Here is a 23,011-nt window from a genome sequence, read left to right as displayed (position 1 = left end):
CCGCGGGCATTTGGGCCATGTTTGGAATAGTGGGGTCACTCTCCCCACCCTCCCCTGGGGGTGGCAAGCTCCCCAAGGAGCAGCTCTTGCAGAAGCGGGGAGGTCCCCCCTGGGAGGGCATTACATCGGCCAGGGTTCCCCTGTCTCCCTGTGTCTCCATGACCAAGTGTGGGAGGGCCAGCATGGCAGGCAGATGTTCCTTGGGCCTGTAGCTTTGGCTTCCATGGCTGAAGGGATTAGCTGGGGCCTGTCTCAATCCCCTCGTTGAAGTGTGGAAACAGCTGAGGTAGAATCACAGAGAACCTTGGGCCAGCACAGAACCAGGTCTCAGAAAGCCGCTATGTGCCGCTCACGGCAGGTAGCCACTTTCTCCAGAGTCCCCTTGCTACCCTGGGGGGCTGTTAGGCACGGAGACTCCTTTTTAGACTATAAACACAAATATCAGATCTGTGTGCATAAGTTAAGTGCCTGGCTGATTTTTCCTTCCTAATTGAAACTTTGTTTTCCTAGCTAGAATATTTTGAAAGAAAAAAAGGAAACCGCTCACTTGGGTTGGTTGGTGGCGGTGGGAGTTTCAGAGGGTGGGTTGGTGAAGTCTCCCTGTTGGTCCTACCAGCCCAGGCTTCTGGCTCCCCACTGCAGTGTCCCTGTGTCCCTGTGTACCAGGTAATGAGCGTTTCCTGTCCTTGTCCCCAGGGAATGTCAGAGGGTGTGCACCCAGACAACTGGTGGAGGAACCGCAGCTTCCTGGGTCCCTGCTCATCCGCGTGTTCCCTCCCCTTAGAAGCCTCCCCTCCCTGCAGGGGCTGGGCTTGGCCCTACAGGAGCCCAGCTTCCCGCTGCTGCCCAGGGTTGAACATGTTGGGCACTGGCCATCCACACAAGCCACTGCAGGCATATTCCAGGGGACAGAGGACCTGTGGGGTGGCACCTTCTACACCTGCACCTTTCTAAACTTCCCTGGGGCCTGTTTCTTTGAACTCTCTGAACATCCCATATTATGCTAATGATGCAAATTAGACTGATGGTCCATGACCTTTGGAGTAAGAGGCTTTGACCTTGGGGCTCAGCAGGAGGAGAACAAGGCAGATTTCAGAAGGGACCAGCAGCCCAGCAGCCTGTGGTGCCGCAGTGAAAAGGAAGGTGTCCAGGAGTCCTTCGCTCTGCGGGAATGCCGGGCTGTCAGCTGCTGGGCAGCCTTCTCAGGAGTCACCTGCTTCCTTATCCTCCCCTGGCAGGGTGTTCTGGCCTCTGGAGCTTGGATGGCTTCCAGGATACACAGGTGACACCCCCCTATTAACTCAATAGAGTTGGTCCACTCAGAGAGTGAGCTGGTGACAAACTTTGGCTGCTGCAGTCTCAAGCATTCAGAGGTCAGGGGGGCGTGGACTTGTCTCAGAAGTTGCAGCCCCAGGTCTTGACAGAGCGGCCTGCAGTCGGGCAGGTGTCTGTCTCCAAAACTCCTTCTGGCCCCTGACCTTTGCTGGCCAGGTTCCTCTCCTCCCCTGCCCAGGGAGACTCCGTGCTCAAGTGCCTGTGAGCTGAGTCTTGTGAAGGAGGGTACCCGTGCCCATCAGGGATAATGGGGTTCCTCCAGCACCTCTGCTCCTCCATGCAGGGACACCTTTATGCACTCTGTCCCCTAGCACCTGTCCCATCGGCTCAGCTGTCGTCCTTGTTTTTCGTGGGTTAGTGCCCTGCCCCCCCCCCCTGCCCGCTTCTCTTCCCTTAGCCCCCAGAGCGTTGTCCCCCAGCTCTGTGGCCTCCCAGTTTACACCCACCCGAGAAGCACCCACAACTACTACACAGAGCGCTTCTTACAGGTCACAGGAGGCTTCTGGCTTCACCACGTCCTTATCTTCATAAATACCTCCTGAAAATAATGGTAGAAGCTGCCATTTTTATAAAGATGTATTTATTTGGCTTTGATAAACATTGTTCTTTCTCAGGCATCACATGTTTTTAAAATGACTTTTTGATCAATATATAGCAAAGCTTTCCAAGGGCTTATGTAATTTATACTACATCTGTACTCATGGAGCCTAGGAATAGAATGTGAATGTAATGACACCACTTGCTCTAATTTCCTCCTTATCATGGGACAAGAATAAATACGCTGCATTTCCACAGCGCTTTTTACATTTAGGAAAAAAAAAAAACAACTCTGCAGCCAGTTCCCAATGTAGTTGGATCATTTTTGAAGTCTGTCAAGGTAGGGAGGAGCAAGAGTTAGTGTCTCTAGTTTGCACAGGGAGGAAATGGAGGCTCACACGTAGGCTGGACAGCGTGTTTAGAGGGTCAGTAACCAATGTGTAGCAGGGCCACCATTGTATTGTATGTTTTCCGACTTTTTCTGCAATAGCACTTGATTTCTTTTCTAAAATATGACCTCTGGACATGCACTTGAGGACACAGCACACGGGCCAGCACCCCGTCAGTCCCTCTCCACTCTTCCAACACACACTTCTTGGCTAACGTTGCCCTTGGCTCTAGGGACATAGCAGAGTCAGCCCCACAGGAGGGAGGACAGACGGGCACCTGCCTCGTACGTAGGAAGAGGAAGTTTGGGGTAGTTTTCCCGCAGAATAAGTGAGAGCCGGAGTGCCATCCCGTGATCTCAGCCTGGGAAAGCAGAGGGGAGTCGCCCCGCCTGGCCCTGCCTGGGCCCCTGGAAACTGGGGAGGAGTGGGTGGCACTATTGTCATCTGCACTGGTCCAATGTCATGTTTGCTTCTCGGCTCTTGTGTTCTTGCAGGAGAAAATGTTAGGCAAGTTTATTGGGAAAGAAATCACTCTCCTGAGGGAGAGAGGGAGCAAGTTGCCTGAGAGGAGAGGGAAACATGCTCCTTGGTTCCCATTTTATTGGGAGTCTTAGAGAAGCTTCTAGAGAGTCCCATCCAGCTACCACCTCTCAGATTTTAACTGACAGTAAGAGCGCATCAGATTTTTCAAAGTCCTTAGAGTGCTTGATTTTTCCCTTAGTCCCCAAGCAAAGCCCATGGGGGAGGATTTTACTATTATAGTTAGATTAAAATGATATGCTGAAGATCTAACTCACCCTTAGATAAGTCTCAAGGTAAGTCACCTTGGCCTGCACCCACACCCACTTGGTCTAATTGGAACTTGCTTTTTTTTTTTTTTTTTTTACAGATTTTTATGGTTGGTGGGCTTTGCTTTGAATTATCCTGTCTTCCTGAGTCTTGGAGTCTTAATTCCCCCTTCACGGTGATTTGTTATCCCAGGGAGGAGTCCTCAAACCCCAGGTGGAGAGGACCACCCTAGCACAACAGGCTGTTTGTCAGGGAATGTAGCAGCCTGTTGGCTCCAGCCAGAGCTGGGCCAGAGTGGCCTCAGGTGAAGTGCTTTTCAAAGAAAGCACTGGGGGGTGGGGGACAGCTCACGGGCCCAGCCTCTGGATTTGTCCCCTTAACTCTGTGTCCCTGCAGCTCGTGCCTATCTTCTGCCTATCACTATGAGCCTCGCCCTGGGCCATGATCACGGCACCCCGTCCACCAATAGGCCTTGGGGTGCCCCCTTCAGTGGGCTCCTGCAGGAGTGACAGTGCCCTCTGGTGGCCTTGTCCTCAAGAGGCTTAGCAGACATGGAGCCCCAGAGAGCCCAGGGACCCAGGTAGGGCTGGGGAGCAGCAGCACCTGTGGCCACTGTTCCCCAGGGCCCGAGGGAACACCACTGCTTCCTGATTTCCTGCTGCCCTGTACAGCCTGCCAGGCTGCTATTCCCAGGGGCATCACAGCTCCAGGGCAGCAACGTGCCAGGCGAGAGCTGAGCCTGGATCATCACACTACAATGTGCCCAGGGCTTGCAGCTTCTTCAGGAGGAGCCGTCATTCCCAGCACCAGTGGATGGCTGTGTCTGTGGCCAGACTTGGACAGACCCGGCTGGACCCAGAGCACTTTGCTGTCTATGGAGTCTGCAGCTGGGGTGGGGATGGAGGCAGATGGTGGTGTCAGAGATGAGGCAGCTGGTGGACAGGTGCCGTGGCCTCTGGGTTCGTGGTAGGGGGGGAGGAGGAACCCTGGAGAGCAGGTGCTGCCTCCCCTGAAGACATCCCAGGCAGCGCTCCATCTCCTGGCAGCAGGTGGCTGCGCTCTGAGGGATGGGTTCGTAGAAGAGCAGACTAGAGGTCGGAGGTCAGGAAGGCCTGGTGCTCTGTGGGGCCTGCAGACAGGCTGTCCACGCTGGGATGCTTCAGCGGCCAGCTCTCTTCCCACCAGGGAGCATCCCATTCATCATTTCCCAACTGTGGGAGTGACCTTTGGGGCTGCTGGATGGCAGGGACCCAGTAGGGCGGAGGCTGGGTGCCTTGCGGGTGTCTGAACATGGGTGTGTCACAGGAAACCTGGCTGGTCCTGAGACTTCTGGGCCACGGGGCAGTCTTCCCCAGGAGGCGGGTCTCTGAGTCAGATTTCTTGGCCTGCAGAACTCTGGGGGAGGGATCAAGTGGCAGAGAGTTGACCAGAGGCCCAGCCTCCTTTCCCAGGAGAGCTGACCTGCTTGGGTGGCACGCGTGTCCACTTCAAGCCCTGGAGGTCTTCCTGCCCCCCCCTTTCCTTCCGGAAGTCTTCTGGATGGGCGTGTTTTGCTGATGCCCTTCTCTTTTCTCCTCAGAAGACGTCCCCACAGCCTCCCCTGAATGTTTTCCACACCAAGTGCAAGTGTTCCTAAGGTCACGGTGCCCTTGACTGTCAGCTAGCTATGTGGGGAACAGGTGGGGATTTATCGCCAAATAAATGTGGAGCCCATCCACACGGCCAATGCTGGTGGACGACAGCCGCAGACGCCTCTTGCATGTTCTGTACCACATCCACCACCGACCTCTAGGCTCATGCAAGCGCTCAGAAAATCCTCCTGCCCACACAGGGAGGGCCCATCCACCTGGCCGTCAAACAGCACTCAGCCTGAAGCAGAGGACTTTCCTGACCTAGACATGCTGACTGAGAGGGTCTGAACTCCGAGAACACTCAGTGTGGCCCTTTGCCATGTGTGAGGGGGTCTCCAGTAGCTAGAAAAGTCTCCCCCTGAGTTCCCATTCTTCCAGTTAAAAGGACAAATGGAAGGGAATAGGTTCTGGAAAGCCAAGATGCAGAACCTTCTGGAAACGATCCACTAATTCATTCCTACGGTGGGAGAGTTACTCCGCTCTCCCACTTTGGCTCTGGTGGAGAGGCCAGTTCCCCTGGTCAGGAGCTCGACATGCTGAAGGCCTGGGGGAGCCTGGCTCTGCTGTGTGGCCTTCAGTCAGTTCCTTGACTAGTGCCTCGTCTCCATCTGTCAAAGGAGCCCACAGTGGTCCCAGTGAGGCCGCCCTGGAGAGCCGCTGTGCTCAGAGCACAGTCTGCAGCTCCTGTGGCTGACGCTGGGTCCTCACAGTGCGGGTGGAGCCATACACCCAGCAAGCAGCTGGCTGCAGGCAGCACCGGGTGGAGGCAGCTGCCGGGGATCGCTGGTGACAAGAGGACTGGTGGGGGAGCAGGGCCCCAAGAGGAGGGCGCTAGGGAGCTTCACCTGTGCTTTGCAGTTGGGATGGGGTGTCAGGTCACCTGAGCTTCTTCTCCTGCCAGTTCTCTCCTAACAACGAGTGGGAATTGATCAAGTTGAAGGCACAGTCCATTGGCAAGAGAGCTGTTTTGGAAGATGCCCAGCCATGTGGGCAGGACGAGGTTCTGTGCCCGCCACTGTTTCTTGGATGCACCAGCCCTGGCTGAGCAGGACTCTGCTGAGGGAAAGCTGGTGGCAGATGGGCAGAGTTTGCCCAAACTCCTTCCCCAGCCAATCTCAGGGGCTCGTAAAGGGGGAGAATCCTGTTTTCCCTTTCAGGTTTTGAGAGGTTTCCTAGGCAGACAGGATTTTAAGTTTTATTTTTCCCTAATGAGATGTTTGGAGATGGTGATACCAGGATGGGAAGGAGTACTGGGAGTCTCTCACCCGCGGCCACTCCGTTTTCTGTACTTTCCACTGCCCGTGATTTAGGTGCGAGAGAGACAGAGACCTATTAGGCAGGGATGTCCAAAAGGATTACAGCAAGAACCAATTTTGGATTAATTCTGTGATATTGAAAGGCAAAATTGTAGTTTTGGTTTACACCATTTCTTAGCCCATAGAAGCCTACCTTCCAATGGATGATTGATGGATCGATCGATTGACTTATTAAAATGCTTAGTAAGTGCCACTAGCCAGACACTTGTCCAGGCTCTGAGGACGCAGCAGGAGCTGAAGTGGGAACAGAGCTGCTTGGGCAGGGGCAGGGGGACGGAGGAGGGGCCACACCAGGGTCAGTCTGTAAGTGCACCGGACATGACTGAGGGTCCTTTGGGATGCCCCAGCCCCACTGTGTCCCCACTGGCTTCCAGTCTTTGCAGGGTCTCTGCCTCTGGCCCCACAGTCCTGGACCCTATGCAGATTAACACCCTCACTGCTGTCTTCCTGTGGGAAGAGACACCCCTGAGCCCAAGTCCAGGCTCTGGGCAGTTCAGTCCCCCAGGCGAGCCTCAGCTTCCACACATTGGAGCAGGTACATTTCTTATGGAGCTGGCAAGAGAAAGAGAGAGACCAGAGACAAAGCACCCAGCCCGGGAGGTGGCACACAGATTCAGCCTGGAGGGACCAGGCAGGAGATGGCGTCCATCCATCTAGCTGATGGTGCCTATCCACCAGAACACCCGAGACTTGACTTTTAAAGAACAGAGTTTACTTCCTGTGGCTCTGCAGGCTGGGAAGTCCCAGGACGAGGTCTGCATCTGGTGAGGGGCTTGCACTCCCATCACCTAGGGCAGAAGGTGGGGCCGGGGAATAGAGCAGCTGACAGGCCTAATCCACCCACCAGGGCTGGCCTCCCAGCACTGCGGCTCTGGGGGTGTTTCCCACACGGGAGCTCTGGGGCCATGCTCAACCATAGCAGAGCGTTTGGCTCCCAGCTGCTGGGAGATGCTCCCCCTCCCTCTCCCGGGGAGAGGCTGGGCAAGGCCTGGGCATGATCCATTGCTCATTTGTGTGGAACCCAGGGACAGCATGGGTGGAACTGGGTCACTGTCCCTTCCCATCTCCTCAGTGGCCTCGTGCCTGCTCCCTGCCCAGGGAAAGCCCTGAGGAGCGAGAAACCAGGGCTTTCTTAGTGATAATCAAGGCCCTTCTCGAGTGGGAGCCCTGGGCCTCAGGTGTCTGAGCCTGTGTTCACTTACAGGGGCCTACACCCCGGGACCTCCATGGTCCAGCTGTCCCTGCTTCATGGAGAGGACAGGGGATCCTGGGCTGCCAGGAGCCTGGATTCACTGTCTCCTCAGGGAAGAGTCAGGGCCCTGGGACCCGGGTTCCTCCCCCCCCCGGCCTTGGGGCAGCTCATGGTGCTCCTCAGTGCGCTGCAGGGGCATGGAACCCTGACGGCGACCTGCTCCCTCCCCCTGTGTCTCCTCCAGAAAGGAAAGAGTCCAGGGAAAGCTCCAGAGTTCTGCCCGGGATAGGTATCCAGTGAGCGTGGCCAGCCCACCTGCAGAGCCTGGCTGGGGACAGGTGGAGGGCTCAGGGAACCCCACTGTGCACCGCCTAGGGACCTGGGAGTCCAGTGCTCTCATGGCAGGAAGTCTGCCACACAGAGCTGGAGTGATGGGTCTGGTCCACCAAAGACTACAACCTGTCCTGCTGCGGATTGAGGGGTACCACCTGCAGGGCCAAGACCCCAAACATGCCACTTGCCCGTGGGCTGCTGCTTCTGAGCTGCCCTTGGCCCAGGCAAGAGTTGCATGAGCAGGTGGTTTGTGTGGCTGCTAGTGATGTCCACTTGCTTTTAATTTAATGTCACTCATTCTCCTGGGACCTGGCTCCATGGAGCCTTGTTGAACAGTCTGTGAGGCACATGCCAGGAGTCCGGGAGGCAGGGGCTCGCAGACTCATTGTTCCCACTCTTGCAGGATCAGGTCTGAAGAGCCTTGGGTGTTCAGTGACCTCACCACTGAAGCACGGCGACAACCCTGCCCAGCAGCAGCAGCAGCAGCAGCACAGTGACAAACAACAGCTTAACACACACCGCAGTAGCACAGCAGCAGAACTGGCCAGGCGGGTGTGCAGCCCTGGACATGAACCAGCGGGCCAGGAGCCGTCCATCTCCCCAGGAGACTGAAAGAATGCTATCCTGGCTGACAGCATCCTCAGAGGCACACACTGTCCCTGCAGCAGCTGAGAAACACCGAGGAGCAAAAGCCAAGCCGAGGAAGTCAAGGGAGGATGTGGCAGAGGCTGCGTCAGGAGCTCCACGTGCCATTCAGTTAGGGGCCATCGCAGCCCTGGTGCTCTCTCTGGGATGGTCTGACTGGCCTCACACCTGTGCACCCCAACATCATCCTGGCTTCCACTTGTTCCCGCCTCTCAGCTCGGGATTGTCCTGCTGATGCCACCTGCAGCCCCCAGGAGCCATTCCTAGGCATGTGGCTGTCTTTGAGGATGTGGGCAGGTGAACTCTCCAAGGGATGCTCCTGAGAGGATCAGCAGGCTTCTGGGGCATCGTCCGCGGACCAGCAGCCCACTGCAGAGCACAGCTTGGAAACTGGTCCTTCCACAGCCTCCTTCCTTCCCTGTCTGGTTCCCTGTCCTCACACCTGCTCCCTGGGCCGCACTCCCCCGTATAGCAGTAGCCCAGGACGGCTCCACCTTGGGAAGCTCTGGTTCTACTGAAGTGGCCCAGGCACCATCCACTGTGGTCAGCTGGGATCTGTCTGGAGTGTAACAGCAGCAGCCACCACTGGGGGGCGTCTCGTGAGATGGCTCATGAGTTCTGATTGCAAACCTGTGAAGTAGGTGTGGTTGTGCTCATTCCACAGAGGAGAGAACCGAGGGGACAATAGTTAGAGGATTGTCCAGAAGGGTGGAGTATCAAAGGCAGGACTGAGAGATACAGCCCTGGACACCGTGCTGCTTCCCACAGAGTGGGGACAGAGTGATGGAAGGGCAGGCAGGTGGCAGGGAAGAGTCATGGACCCCACACACATTTGAAGAGTCTCTGGTCACAGCAGAAGCAGGAAATCTCTGCGTATGTTTTTCACGTGTGTCTGTATGTGCATGTATGTACTGTTTTGCATGTGTGTTGTATTGTGTGCGTGCATGTGTGTTCCTCTGTGCCATGTGCATGCCCATGTTGTGTGTGTATGGGTCACGTGTGCTGTATGCACGTGTGTGTGTGGCACCTGTGTGCAGGCGTGTCCTTGGAAGTGCTACTGAGGCAGGCAGAAGGATCTCACTCATTAGTGGAGGTCAGTACTTAGGGTTGGGTTGATGTGGCTTCCCAGCACAGTGGTGGAGCCCTTGAGCAGAGACGCACTACACCTGACTCCGTGAGTGGGGAGCCCGGGCTGGGGGACCTGAGGGGTGTTAGGACCACACAGAGTCTCTGCAGGCTGGCACCTTTGTGAGCCTCGAGCCCCAGGCGATCGCCAGTCCTGTGAAGGTCCAGGGGACGGAGCCAGGGCTGTGGGGGCTCCTTCCCTGCATCAGAGCCGTCCCGCTGCCTGGAAAGAGGCAGGGAGGTTGTGGGGCCTGGGGGAGCACACAGAGGCGCTGCTGCAGGGGAGGCCAGCACCACCGCAGTGGCCTTCCACTGGGCTGAGAAGGCTCTCTGCTGACCCCTATTGATTGGTACCCCGTCCTGAGTGAGAGCCTCTGGGCTGGTGCTTTTCTACTATGGACTGTATTTAGAAGTCGAGTTGGTGCCTGCGGGAAATTTCGATTCCTGGCCCTGACGGCAGAGAACTGGATTCCGAGGTCCAGATTGGGACCCAGGGCTCTGCTTCCAATAGTCATCCCAAGACCCTCTATGGGTGGTGCAGGAGCCCCTGCGGGAACTCCTCCTCCTACGCCTCATTCTGCGCTAGAGAATTTTTTGATGAGGGAGAAGCAGGTATTATTATTATCCTCCCGTAGGCCACGTCTATCTTTTCTCTGACGGCTTTGAAGACGACCTTTTTACCGTGAGTCCTCGGGTCTTGGATTGTGATAGTTCTTCGTGTGGTTTTCTTTTCTTTTTTTTTTTTTTTTTTTTTAGAGAGAAAGAGAGAGAGAGAGAGAGAGAGAGAGAGAGAGAGAGAGAGAGAGAGAGAGAGAGAGAGAGAGAGAATTTTTAATATTTATTTTTTGGTTCTCGGTGGACACAACATCTTTGTTGGTATGTGGTGCTGAGGATCGAACCCGGGCCGCACGCATGCCAGGTGAGCGCACTACCGCTTGAGCCACATCCCCAGCCCTCGTGTGGTTTTCTCTGTGTCCTTCTGCCGAGGTGTGATGGGGGATAAGGTCTGAAGGGTGCGTGTCCTCCCAGAGTCCACATGCTGAAAACCTAAGCACCAGCGTGATGCTATTAGGTGGGCTCTGGAAGGTCGCGTGGTCTTGCGGGTGGCCTTCTCAGGAATGGGAATGATTGTCCTCACCAGACGCCCAATCCGTCAGCACCTGGAGCTTGGCCTCGCAGGCTCCGCGCCCGTGTGCAGTGCGTTTCTGTTCTTCCTAAGCCACCCGGGGGATGGCGTTCTGCTACGATAGCCTGAGAGCAAGACTGTGTTTCTGCTTTTCATCAAACCTGAGAAGATTTTGGCCATTATTTCTTCAAATACTTTTGTGTGCTAGCACAGGGTCCTGTCCTTCTGGGGCTCCGGGTGCGTGTCTGTTAGACACTATCTTGTCGCACAGGTTCTGAGGCTCTGTTCATTTTTCTTCAGCCCTCTTCCTGGGTTTGGGTTGACTCCACCTCCCCCGGAGCTTCCCTGGATGAGTGGCGTTGTCTTTTCCTCCAAGCCTGTGAGGGGATGGGCTGCTCCCAGGACTTGTCTGGTAATGCTCCAATTCCTGTGACGCCTGCTGTCTTTCCAGTGACTCACTTTTCTCCAGGTAACAAGTTACGTTGCCCTGATGGTGTGTCTAGTGATTTTTTCCTCTTCTGCTGGAGACCGCAGAAGCCAGCTTGCTAAGTGCCGGGCTCTCTGGCCTCCGTTAAGGGTGCTCTTTTGCCCTAGCAAGTAGCTGACTTGCTCATGATTCTTTCAGGCGTTTTTAAGCTCCTTGTCCTGAGCATAGAGCAGCATTTCTTCAGGACTCAGGACCCGTGTTTCTGAGACCTGGTATTTCTAAGGCGTCAGCTAAATTCCCGCTGTGTTCTCTGAAACCCTGTGAATTCGGGCAAGTTGGAATTCTGTGGCCTCTGGAATTTCTACGTAGGCCGCAGCTGCTGGGGGCCGTTCTTTTCCTGGCTTGTGGAGTCACATCCCACGTACAACTCTGTTGGTTCCCAGATGCAGGGGGACCCTGGGTGGTCTTGTGGAGCTCCTTCTCTGGGCAGTGCTCTCCCCGGAACTGGATCCACACTCCTGTGGCCTTAGCACGTCCCAAAGTGTGTCTCGTCTTCCTAGCGGGATGCTGAGTTCTGCCAGGGCTTCCTCTCCACACCAGCATCTAGAAAATGTTTTAAGTCGGGAAACTGGGAGAACTGAAGGGCCCATCTCACATCTCCCCTCTCAGAGACCCCGACCCTGCCCTGTCTGATGCCCGACACCCACCAACAGAAGATTCCTGGGCTTCCTCAGTTCTCCGGGTTTTATTTACTGGGGGAAGGCTAGTCTGATACCAGTTACTCCCAGTGGCTGCTCTGGATGTCAATCAAAGCGTGTAGGGGGCGGGACAGGCTGTCTCTCAGCCTTACCTGACTCTGCATTGGTATCTGCTCTCTGCTTGGCTCTCAGTACAGCCTCCTGAGCCCTTGTGGCTGCCGTAGCCCTGGGTGAATCACCTATGTGTATGCCTATGTGCACACAGGCACAAATGGAGGTCGCTCAGTCAGTATTAATGCCTTTGCAATAACTAGGTAGCAGTTCCTTCCATTGGTTTTTCTTTTTTCAACAATGCTTTGTCTAGCCATCAATAGGATGAAATAAGAGCCCTTCAACAGCAAGGAGCCGAGGCAGGCAGGAAGGGGTCCACTGTGAGTGGGGCTGTGAGGAGCCAGATCGTCTGGGGACGCGTGGGGAAGGGGACGGGATGATTGTGAGCTCATCATGTTGATCCGATATCAAGGCCTTTCCTTGTTCTGCTGAAACAATCCTCCTCTTCCAACATTTGTCTTCAAAGTCTTGATTCAGTTTCTTGGACTCAGAAGGCCAGAGACATAAAATGCAAAAATCCTGCTGAAATCCACTGTGTCAATTGTGATGGAAACTCACCCAGACGTTATATTTGACATTGAGGTGACTTGCATAAGCTCGCACTGAGGTAGGATGTATTCCTGGGTTTGTTCCACCTGAGCGCAAGACCTGACCCGAAGTGCAGTTCTGCTCAGCAGAGAAGGAGCCCTGATGGGCACACTGCTGTGGGGCCAGCGCGGCTTGGCCTCGCCTGCTTGCCCTTGCATCCGTCCTCGCAGGGAATAAACTTCTTGCCTATTTTGTTTCTTAATTTCCACACCTTGGAAACAAACCCCAGCTCTGTTAATAGGAGAAAACCGATTTCGTTCCAACAGTGGCCCTCCACTCCGTCTGGAGCTCTGCCTTGGCTGTCTGCTCTTTGTTAGGAGCTAAAATGCTCAACCCAGCGAGTGAAGAGAAGGAGGCTCGGGCTCTTCTCGGCCTCCTCCTGTGTGCCGGGATCAGCGGGTGGCTCTGCCTAGGACCCTCGTCTTTGCTGGGATTGTGGGTGGCGCCTTTAACATTCCCACTTCAATGCCTCTGTAGGGTTTGAAGGCAGCCAATGGGAGCTTGTGTTCTTGCGACCAGATGCCAGGTTCAAGGGCCATTTCTGGTGAGTGTAAAAAGCAGACAGGTGTTTCTAAGGTAATCCTCCCAGCTGATGTGAGCTAACTTCACGTCATCATTGAAAATCGATTCTTTATTTGATTCAGTAATAAATATCAGGGTCCTCTTCCCTCCAAGGGGCAGAAAAACTAACCAGAAAGAGCATATTTGGACAGCTGATGGGCTCACCCTGAGTTTAATGTCAAATGTCATCGACTCCACCTGTGCTCTTTGAAAGAGGTATATCCTAAATTCTAAAAAAGCAAAAGACTTGTCTGTGATGGTTTTGTTTTGCTTTGTCCATTTGGAGGGCAGCTGCCGCTGCACCTGCTCCCACCCAGCCCCTCCCCTGCCCTCGCCTGTGACCTCCCAGGGAGACAGTGTCCTGAGGCCTGTTGGCTCATCCATTCTTCCAGGCATCCAGCGGGAGCTGAGCATCCGTTCTGTGTGGGCTGAGTTCTGAACACTCAACAAAAGTGCTGCCTCCTGGGCCCCCGTCCTAGCAGCGTGTTTTACAGCTCTGTAGCCAGGGGAGGGGTTCCAATGAGGTTCAGCAATGGCCCCTCGGGGCCAGAGTCCTTGCTGTGACGCCAGCTCCAGCCGAGCTTCCCCAAGTCCCTCGGATGCAGAGAACACTGCTGTGGCGTCACCTCCCTCCTGGACTCCTGGTGCTAGTGTGCACCACACACACACACACACACACACACACACACACACACACACACACACACGTGTGCAGCTGGCTCACACATGCATTGCTACTTACTTCACAACTGTGCCCGTGGTAGCAGGACCCCACTCTAGTTTCCATTTATTCATGAGTTTCTTCTTTCTTTTCGTCCTGGTCAGGGGCTCAGGGAGGAGCCCAGGGCAGGAGCCCAGGGCTTCTGTGCTCACGGGAGGAGGGTGGCCCAGCCAGTGCACAGTGGGTGTGCTGGTGTGGCCAGGCCAGAGCCCCTCAGGACACAGCATGAGCAGCACAGCCAGGCTGGCCCCTTTGGAGCCCAGGGCGGCGTGGGAGGTTGGGCTTCCATGTCAAGAGCAGCAAGGAAGGTCGCTTCCAGGCTGAGGTTGCAGGACAGTGGAGTCTGGCTGCGGGGCAGCTCCCCAGGATGCTCTCCTGCCTGGGAGGACCCATGACAGGCTGGCCACAGCAGGAGCGTTGTGCCCGTGCATGTTCCTCCTGCGCCCTCTGCTGAGAAAGTTTGGCATCGCGCCTCCTTTGACAGAAGTAGTTAAGCCATTGGGAGAGGATCACAGGGTGCTAGAGAGGGAGTGCTCACTGCTGAGTGCTCATTGAATCTGCACGGAACCAAGGGTCCACGGCTCTCCATCTGCATAGAGCAAGTGTTGCCAGGCAGGACCTCAGGAGCCACCCATCTGCGTCTGGCACTCAGCCCTTCTGGGAACTTGCTAGACTGTGTCCAACACTTATTGAGCATCTCCTGTGTGCCAGGCACCATTTAGTGCTGAGGGACACAGTGACAAAGCTGGACGTTGGTCCTGAGCTCACAAGTTCAGGACCTGGAGGGAGAAACTAGATAATCCAGGGATGTACAAGGAAGTGCCAGGTGACGTCCAGCACGGTGCTGAGGACAGGGGGGCAGACGGGCAGCGCCCTGGGTTGGCTGGCCGGGCGGCACTGTGCCTGGGGCTGACCATCTGGAAGGCACGAAGGAAAGCTATCCCAGGGCAGGAACTTGGCCTGCCATCCCCATGCCTCCCTAACACTCCAGACATTTCTAATCTGTCCCACTCATTCAATAGGCGAGAAGGCCGTATGTGTGGGTGGGTGAATGGCTCTATATTCTTCCTATTTCTATGTGTTTATGACACACATATCTCAGAAAACCACTTAATCTGTGTGGCTGAATTTTCTTGGGGATTCCTAGATTTTTTCTGGATGAAAATTCATGAGTGTGTCAATGGCTGGGCCTGCTTATCTCCCTGAACAGAGCTCTAAGGGACGGGTGGCTTGAGGACATGCCTGCGACTCCCCAGGCCTGCCCGAGAGGGACACTGCCCAGTTCTTTCTCTGCCACCTTCATTTTCTGTCTTCCTGCGGGGACCCTTGTCTTGAAGGTGACCTGTTTCCTTTTGCTCCACAGCAGGAGTCTCCATTACAGTACATTCCCTAATGTACCTGGGTGTGGTTGGGCTCAGCTATTCGGGATGCAAGTTTGAGGCCAGTCTCTGCAGCCTTATGACACCCTGTCTCAAAATAAAGCACGACTAATAATAAAGGTCTGGGATGCAGCTTGGCGGTCGAGCGCTTGCCTAGCAAGGCCCTGGGTTGCGTCCCAGCACTGCAAGGAAAAAAAAGTACTTTCCTCCTAAGAAAAACTCAAGATTTAAGAGCCTCTCCCCTCTTCCTTCCAACTCTCCCATCAAATCTCTTATCTAATAAATGACATTTCTCCAATGGCCATCGAGTGGAGGAGGTGCCTCTCAGCACACGGGTCCAGCCGGCTGAGTCAGCGGATGACAGGCAGCTTCCTGCCGAGACTCCCTGGGCCGTACCCAAGGAAGGGCAGTGGTGAGTGGGGGAGGCATTTGCTTTTCCATGAGTGCTCAAGGCCATCTGAAAGTGGCAGTGTGTGTGTGTGCCTGTGTGAGTTGTGTGTGTGTGTGTGTGTGTGTGTGTGTGTGTGTGTGTGTGTGAGAGTGAGAGAGAGGGGGGGGGGAGAGAGAGAGCTGATCTCATTTTATACTCTGTTCCTGGTGGACATACTTGTTGACACAAAAAATGGAAATTCCCGAGTGGATGGACAAACTGCGGGATTCACAGACAATGGATGTTATCTGGCCACGAAAGGAAGGGGGTCCCGAGACCTGCGGCAGTGCGGAGGAACCCTGGCACCGTGCGAAGAGAGAGAAGCTGGTCACACGGGCAGCTCCACTTGTGTGAGGTCCTCGCACTTCCACAGAGACAGGAAGAAGGAGCAGCTGCCAGGGCTGGAGGGCTGGGGAGGAGGCGTGGGGCAGGGCTTCAGTGGGGAGGACAGGGAATTCTGCAGGCGTGAGGGGCACAGGGTCCCCAGGGCTTAACGGTGGTAGAATATAAGTTTGACACGCGGTGCATTTTATCACCGTGGCAGGAGACAGCACGGCCATGTCCTGAGGCCACAGGCCTCTCTGCAGGCTTCAGGGGCTGGAAGAGGCAACATCCCACAGTCACTCCCCATGCTCCCCTATTCTGCCCTTCTGCAGGCGCTGATCAGCATGCAGGTCCTTGCCAGACACCACCTCTCCATCTTGGACTCCAGCCGCCACGCCAGGAGCCAAGTAACTTTAGTTAATTATCAGTCACCTAGTCTTAGGCATTCCGTTTTGGCAGCAAAAACAACTAAGACAAGCACCATTTCTTCTCTGTCGACTGTGGCCAGCACTATTTTATTTCTTCCTGTGGTCTGAGCACAGGGCACCTCTTCTTCTGGGAAGAGGCTGTGGCTTCACAAGGTCTCCCAGCCGGGTGTTTGCAGAGCTGAGAATCTGGATGTTTGCACGGGTGTGCACTACAGGCAGGAGAACGCTGTGGATTCCTTGCACCTTGGTTTGGGTAGTAGAGGAAGACAGACCTCCCCCTGTTAGAGAAGCACGCCTGGGTACTTCCTTCATTATCTGAGCACCCAAAGGCTCTTCTGCAAGCAGAGATGGCAGGTTCTGACGACGGCAGCTCCCTTCCAATGTGTTTTGCTGCTCGATTTGGCTGAGTCCTGAGCACATGGCAAGACGCACTCCCCCCAGACGCTAGTCCCTGTGCCTCCCACATGCCAACGGGGGAGGGCGGCTCCCCACCAGGGCCTCCCCCACCAACAGGAACCAAAGTGTTTACCAACAGCCCGGCAGTGCGTTAGGGTAGGTGGAGAGGCCTCTAGCCGGGGTGCACAGGCCTTTGGAGACCAGGAGCCCCACCGTGTGTTCCACCAGTCCCCCTTGCTCTGACTCCACACCAGATGCACTTGGCCCGACGTCCTCCCTGCGCATCCTTCCTGCCTGCTTTCTGGGATTCCAGACCTTGGCTCCTCCTTCCAACATGCCCCACTCAGGCGTGTGGCCAGCCCCTGTGGTGAGTCAGTCTGATCAGCAGGTCCACTGTTGCACCCGAAGCTGTTGATGAGGATGCTGTCCTGCATCCTGGCATCCCTTGGTGGCCTGGTGGGTGGCATGTGGGTCTGGGTCCTGGGACAGCACCCTCGGTGTCCAGCAGGCAGCCAGGCTGGGTGTAAGGTCAGGCTTCGGCAGCAGAGCAGCTCCTGGTGGGACCTGGCACCTGGAGCCCTGCAGTCCTGCTTCCCGAGCCCAGCGGGAGGAGCTGAGTTTCCCGCAGCACCGACTTCCTGCAGTGGATGATGTAATGTAGATACAGATATTGGAAGGTATTAAAGGGTCGGCTGAACCAAACCCAAGGCCTGTTCATAAGGTGGTTGCTCTGGGGGTGGGAGGAGAGAATGGGGTTGAAGATGGGGGGGTGAACTTCAACTCCATCTGCCACACGCTGCTCATTTTATCACAGTCAACACAAGCACGATGGCTGTTAAATATGATCCATGTTGCTTAATAGTAGGTGGATGGGCATGGGGAGGTGTCTGAGTATTACACATTCTTTCTATAAATTTAAAAATATCACAAAACCACAGAACAGTAAAAACTTCAATAAAGACCAAAGCAGGGAACAAGGAAGGCAGAAGTTGTGCTTGCGGTGGCGGCCAGTGAACAGAGTGCTTGTCAGCCACGCCCAGCACAGTGTGCCACATGTGAGTGGCAGCTCCCCTTGTGCAGTGCAAAACCTGAATGACCTCAGGGGGCAGCTCTGAGTAAGGTAGTCAGCTGCAGCAAAGGCTGATATGGGTACATTGTGAAAGATGAAATTGAAACCGTGGTTTGTCGTTGGACTTTGAGGCTGTGAATGGGCGCCAGGCCAAGAGGCTCGACATTCTGGTTGGAGGAAGGACCTGGCTGAAGTTTTATTTTCAGGGGTGGGTGACTGGAGGTGGACGTGGAAGCTGTGGTACTATTCCGGGTGTGAGAGGGAAAGCCAGAAGCTGTGTGGCCCTGACTGGTAATCACGAGGCTGTTTTCTTGACAGCTGGTGGCACTGGTGATTGACAAGGCATGTCCCCAGCCAGGAGCCCATCTGCAGTTCTCTGTGAGGCCCGTCCTCACCTGCAGGCCGGCAGCCGCTTCTGGAGCGTCACTTGCTGAATGCACGTCTCAGAGCCCGCTCCTTCCTGCACGCCAGCTCCTCTGCGTCCCTCGGGGGAGGCTGGATACAAGCCTTGCTCTGGGGGCCTCTTGCAGCGACTCGAGGGGTGACTGAGGCAGGAAGGCCCTGGGCATCGAGGCCGAGGCCAGAGAGAAGCTACTTTCCCATTTTGTTGATGAGGAAATGGAACCTGGAGAAGGGGACTCCGGAGAGGGCACCCGTGGAAGCCGTCATGCGACTGGCAGAGAAGCGTGAACCTCCTGTCTCTGGGGGACGACCCGCGCCACCCTGTGACTGGGTGCCAGGGGTGGCTCTCTCCTGTGACGGGCCCCTCCCGGGTCGCTCCTGCCACGCGGCTTTCTGGTCGATGTTCTCTCGGCTGCCGCAGTGCCCACACAGCCACCGGCTCCTTTCTGAGAGAATTCGGATACCACCTGGATCTGATGGTCACTCTGGGGACTGCTGTGGTCACAGGAGCTGGAGGGAGGCAAGGAAAGCGGGGCCCACCCTCCAGGAAGGCCCCGCCCTGTCCACACTCCATCCAGCGCTGCGGGAGGAGAGCTCTGGGTGGGTGGCTCTAGCCATGGGTGGGGGGTGGGGGGTGGGGGTCGGGTGGGAGTCCAGACGAGGCGGGCAGGGCCTGAGGTGGGATTCTGGGAGCAACCTAAGGAAATCCGAGCAACTCCATGTTTCCCACTCGCTGTGTGACTGGGGTGACCCACTCTCTAGCTCCGGAGACCTCTCTGTAGGAGTACGGAACCTGTCCTTGTCCCATCCCGGGAGCTCACCCAGGGGGATTCACAGGGCTCCTGGCTCTGGGCTTCCGGGGTCACCTCACCGTGTGCTTCCTCCCACGCCTGTCCACTGCCTCTGCCAGGTGACTCTCCCCACCACCTTCCCTGACGGGCCAAACCTGCTTCCCCTGAGGCCAAGTGTCGCACAGCCCTTGTCCTTGGATCCTCCCCTCCCTGGGCAGCCTGGCTGTCCCTCTGCCCGCTTTGTTGACCACACCACGTCTTACTCTCAGGACAGAAGTGGCTCCCAACCCGAGGGGCTGGATCCCGACTTCCCTTCTCCAGGTGAACCCAGGTCAGCGCCTCGAGCGCCTGTTGTGGTGCCAGGAGGAGGGCACGGGGTGTGAGTCTGGGAAAGCAGGGAAGGGAAGCTGGTGGCCATGCTTCCTCCTTCTTCAGAGCGACCTGGGTTGTGGAGGAAAACCTGGCGCTCCACCTGCACAGGCACCAGCTCCCTGTCCTCCATGCTGCCCGGCTCACAGGCCTGGGTGGCTGCGTTGCATCCTGGCCGGTGCCACAGAGGAGCCCGTGAGGAATTTAACGTCCAGAACTGGGCCGTGGGTCCCCAAGGTCTTTCTTTGGGGTTGGTGAGCAGTACACTGGGGCGTTTGTGGCCCTGGGGTTGAACGGCCACTGCTCACAAGGCAGGTAGATGTGATGGCTATTGACGGGGGCCGTGCTCAGCCTGACCGCATGGGGTCAGCCCCCAAGGCTGCTGCCTCCTGTGAGTATGTGGAGGTCACTGGCTGGAGGCTCCGGGCGCCCGTCAGAGCGGCCGCTCTGTGGACTTGGCCAGGGCTGTCCGCAGCTCAGCTGCCCTGAAGGATTGGCTCGCTGTAGACAAAGCGGTTTCTGCCCCCAGCGGGAAACGTCACCCTGCGTTATGTCAAAGCACGCACCAGCCACTGCTCAGGGAGACGCGGTGCCTCGCAGGCACAGGGAGGGGTCTAGTCTTCAGGGTTGATGCGTCCTGGGCCCAGGGAAGGGCTGACCTGTCACCTTCAGATGACACTGTGGCCTGCAGGAGGCTGGGGAGTGGGGGAGGGTGGCCCTCAGGATGAGGACGGAGGTGGAAATTCACTTTGGGGGATTTAAAGACACGTTTGGGCATTTTCTGGGCGCTGCTGAGATGCCCCAGGGTTCTGCTGGTGGGACTGCAGATGGCCTTCTCTATGGGCTCCCGTCCCTGTCCATTCTTGGCCTCCTCATCCATGAGGTGGGGGCCGTGGAGGCCCACCTCAGAGAGTGCTTGGAGGAGCAGAGCGGTGCCGCATCTCCCTAGCTGAGGGAGGCTGGGCGTCCTGCTCTCTCCTGCTGCCAGCAGACCAGGGATGCTTGTGCCCCACTGTCCACTCTGCTCCTGTGGGAGCCCACGTGGCCCCAGAGGGAAGTGCCCGCCTTGCACCTCTTCCATGAGGAGGGCATCTCTGCTTGGGGTTTGGGCTGCAGAGGAGGATGGCATGTGTTGAAGACCCACTTGTCCAGGCTCTGAGTTAATTAGGGAAAGCAGGTGAACTGCCCCACTCAGGAGGCAGTGGACGGCCAGCTGTGGCTGAGCGCCAGGGCCCCAGGCCAGCCCCCACCTCCTGCTTTGCTCCTTCTCCCAGTTTCTGTGCAGGCTGCTGGTCTGACCATGGGGAAGGCCATCATTTCGACTCTTGGCTGGCTCTAAATGGACATGGCCGTGCTGGCTGCCATCGTGGTCATTGCTGTCGGTGGAAGCTGGGAGACTCCTGATTGGTTTGTGGCTGGTTTCCTTGCTGTTTGCTGCCGCACGGCCTGGACAGTTCTGACGCAGAAGCCGTGAGCGAGCAGACCCACAGCACTGAGACCTGCAGGAAGGGGAGACCCCTGCACAGCCACGGAGCCCGGGAGTCAGGACTGGGCTCTGGACGCAGCAGCGCCTCTGAGTGCTGGGCTTCTGCCGCGTTGCAAGAGCAGGCTGTGCCTGGGGGGCGGCCGAGGCGCTGGTGCAGGGTCTGCTTCCTAAGTGTGGGATCAGGCCCCTTCTGTTTACTTCAGTCGCCCCGGAGGTGGGTGTCCCAGGTGAGCCCCGACCGTCCACACCTGGGAGGGAACTCCCCACCAGTCCCTCCCCTCGGTGACTTTCACGGCTCTTTTTCTTTTGCTGATAATAACACACATATTCTCAATTACTTTTAAGATTAGATGCATAATTTAAAAATTACATTTAGGTAAACAAATTAAACACATAATGTATAACAAATTCCAACCACTTCCTGTTTCAGTAAATCGCGGGGGTCCCTGTGCTGGGCTCCTGCTCCCTGGGGGTCCCCCTCTCTGGCCCTCCTCACTCTTACTCTCTCTCCCCCTGCATGCCTCCCCTCCACCTCCTCCCTACTCACCCAGCTTGACAGCTCCCTCTGGTCATCGGGTCCGGGATGGCAAATGTCCTTCTGCCTCCTCACAGGTACCCTGCTGAAGATGAGCACATCTTACACCGACAGGAAGGCAGTGGTCTCCTCGTTACCGCTGTTGAAGACGGTGCTGCGGAGCCCTCTGTGTCCCCTGGGCTCACCTGTGTGGCTCCTTCTAGGATAAGAAGGACACTGCTCTGGAGAGTGTGCGGTCAGCGCTGTGGACGGAGACACACGCCCGCTTCCCTCCCACCAAGACCGTGGGAAACCACAGGCACCGCCCACACAAGTGTCTCCAGTCGTACTTTTGGTGTCAATCTCACGGGCAGAACATGACCTTTTTATTACTGTTTTAATCACGTGCTTCTTTGCTTTCCAAGTAAAGACGTGCACCTCCACTCTCCTCCAGCTGGGCATTTGGTCAGCCCGGTCACACTGCACCTGACTTTCCCGGAGTCCACCCTCTCGATGTCAGAAGGAGCCAAAGCCTGAGCCCTGGGAGGGGGGAGGACTCGCTGTGGTCCCTTAGGGGAGCTTCTGTTAGGCCTGGGCAGCAGGAGGCAGAGAGTCGGGGGCTGCAATGATCCTTACTGTCCTCTGCTCATCCTTCTTGTCCCCCGCCCCCCCCCCGTCCTGTTTGGTGGACATGGCCCAGCCATGATGCTGTTTGTGGTGCCGTCGGAGTGCTGCACTGGCTGGCAGGCGACCTGGGGCTCTCCAGCTCCCCTCCAGCGCCTTGCCTCTTGGGTTCTGTCCAGCCAGGAGGCGTCTGAATCCTGAGACACGACCCTGATCCCAGCCCACCGGAGCCACTGCTGCCCTGCCCCATTAACCCACTCTTGGGTTTTGTGGGTTCTTTCCCAGAAGGAACGAGCATTCTTTAGTACTCAGTTTTGTCCCATTCCTGAATGGTTTCTGGTCTATTTCCCACACTCTAAGATTGACTTAAAAAAGGACCTTCCTCATTTTTCCAGTGCTTTCATTGATGATGAATAGCACCCATCTTCTGCTACCGAGAGCAGTAGTTTGAGCTTCCCAGCTCACCACATCTTGGATCCAGGAGGCCAAGAGGATGATGGGTCCAGCACTGGATCAAGGCGTCACTCACACAGAGCAACACAGGGGGGGACGGACAGCAGTGCCCTTGGCCAGGGCATCCTCAGGGTGTGGGCTGCACAGACTCTTCTTGGGCTGCAGCAGAGTGGCCCAGCCCTGTCTGCATGCTGGGGACTCATGGGTGTTGGATGACATGCACACTGAAGTGCAGTGAAGGAGGATCCAAGGTCAAGGCAGGAAGATGTTCTCACCCAAGGCCACAGGCCAGTGCAGATGGGGAGGTGTCTGTGCCTCTGGGCAAAGATGCGCAGGGCCCCAGGCCTGTTCCTCATGTCTGAGCAGGGGCCGAAAGACAGCGGGCGAGAGACTGGCTTTGCAGCGCTCATAGCTGGGCAATGCTTTGGGGAAACACAGAGACCCTCAGTCCAGGATGAACCCTGTCCAGGGTGTGAGGCAGAGATCTCAGGGCACTGACGTGTGTGTTAGCCAGCTGTCCCGGGGCCTCTGCTCAGAGGCCAGCTCTGCCTCTCCCTGGGAGCCTCAAATGCTGTCCTCCTCATACTGCAGGGTTCTCCTGTGCACATCCGGGGGTCAGGAGGCATTGGTGCTGTTTTACTTGGCTTTTTCACGACTGTGACCAAAAGACAAGAAAAAAAAGAAGGTATTTGGAGCTGGCGGTTTCAGAGGTCTCAGTGCAGAGGGCCAACTCCATTCCTCAGGGCCTGAGATGAGGCAGAATCGTGTGGAAGAGGGAAGCAGGCAGAGGGACTCCACTCTCCAGGGACCCACCTCCTCCAG

General features: G+C 56.3%; 4 long non-coding RNA genes across 4 annotated transcripts; 2 read left to right on the top strand and 2 right to left on the bottom strand.

Moving 5' to 3' along the window:
* Nucleotides 1–1,897: 1,897 nt before the first annotated feature.
* On the bottom strand, nucleotides 1,898–21,301 carry LOC120890400 (uncharacterized). Its single transcript, XR_013437049.1, has 2 exons — nucleotides 21,146–21,301; nucleotides 1,898–10,024 (listed from the first exon to the last, which is right to left on the bottom strand). It is a non-coding gene; the product is annotated as an uncharacterized LOC120890400 (long non-coding RNA).
* Nucleotides 10,118–14,197, bottom strand: LOC144376505 (uncharacterized). The gene is made up of 2 exons (XR_013437051.1): nucleotides 13,546–14,197; nucleotides 10,118–11,448 (listed from the first exon to the last, which is right to left on the bottom strand). It is a non-coding gene; the product is annotated as an uncharacterized LOC144376505 (long non-coding RNA).
* On the top strand, nucleotides 14,323–17,183 carry LOC144376504 (uncharacterized). Its single transcript, XR_013437050.1, has 2 exons — nucleotides 14,323–15,688; nucleotides 15,990–17,183. It is a non-coding gene; the product is annotated as an uncharacterized LOC144376504 (long non-coding RNA).
* Nucleotides 18,611–21,513, top strand: LOC120890399 (uncharacterized). Its single transcript, XR_005734612.2, has 2 exons — nucleotides 18,611–20,825; nucleotides 21,211–21,513. It is a non-coding gene; the product is annotated as an uncharacterized LOC120890399 (long non-coding RNA).
* The last annotated feature ends 1,498 nt before the right edge of the window (nucleotides 21,514–23,011 follow it).

The sequence above is a fragment of the Ictidomys tridecemlineatus genome, chromosome 3 (genome assembly GCF_052094955.1).
Source record: "Ictidomys tridecemlineatus isolate mIctTri1 chromosome 3, mIctTri1.hap1, whole genome shotgun sequence".
Lineage (NCBI taxonomy): Eukaryota > Metazoa > Chordata > Mammalia > Rodentia > Sciuridae > Ictidomys > Ictidomys tridecemlineatus.
The sequence above is the reverse complement of the archived record's forward strand: the minus strand, read 5'-3'. Positions and strand labels throughout refer to the sequence as shown.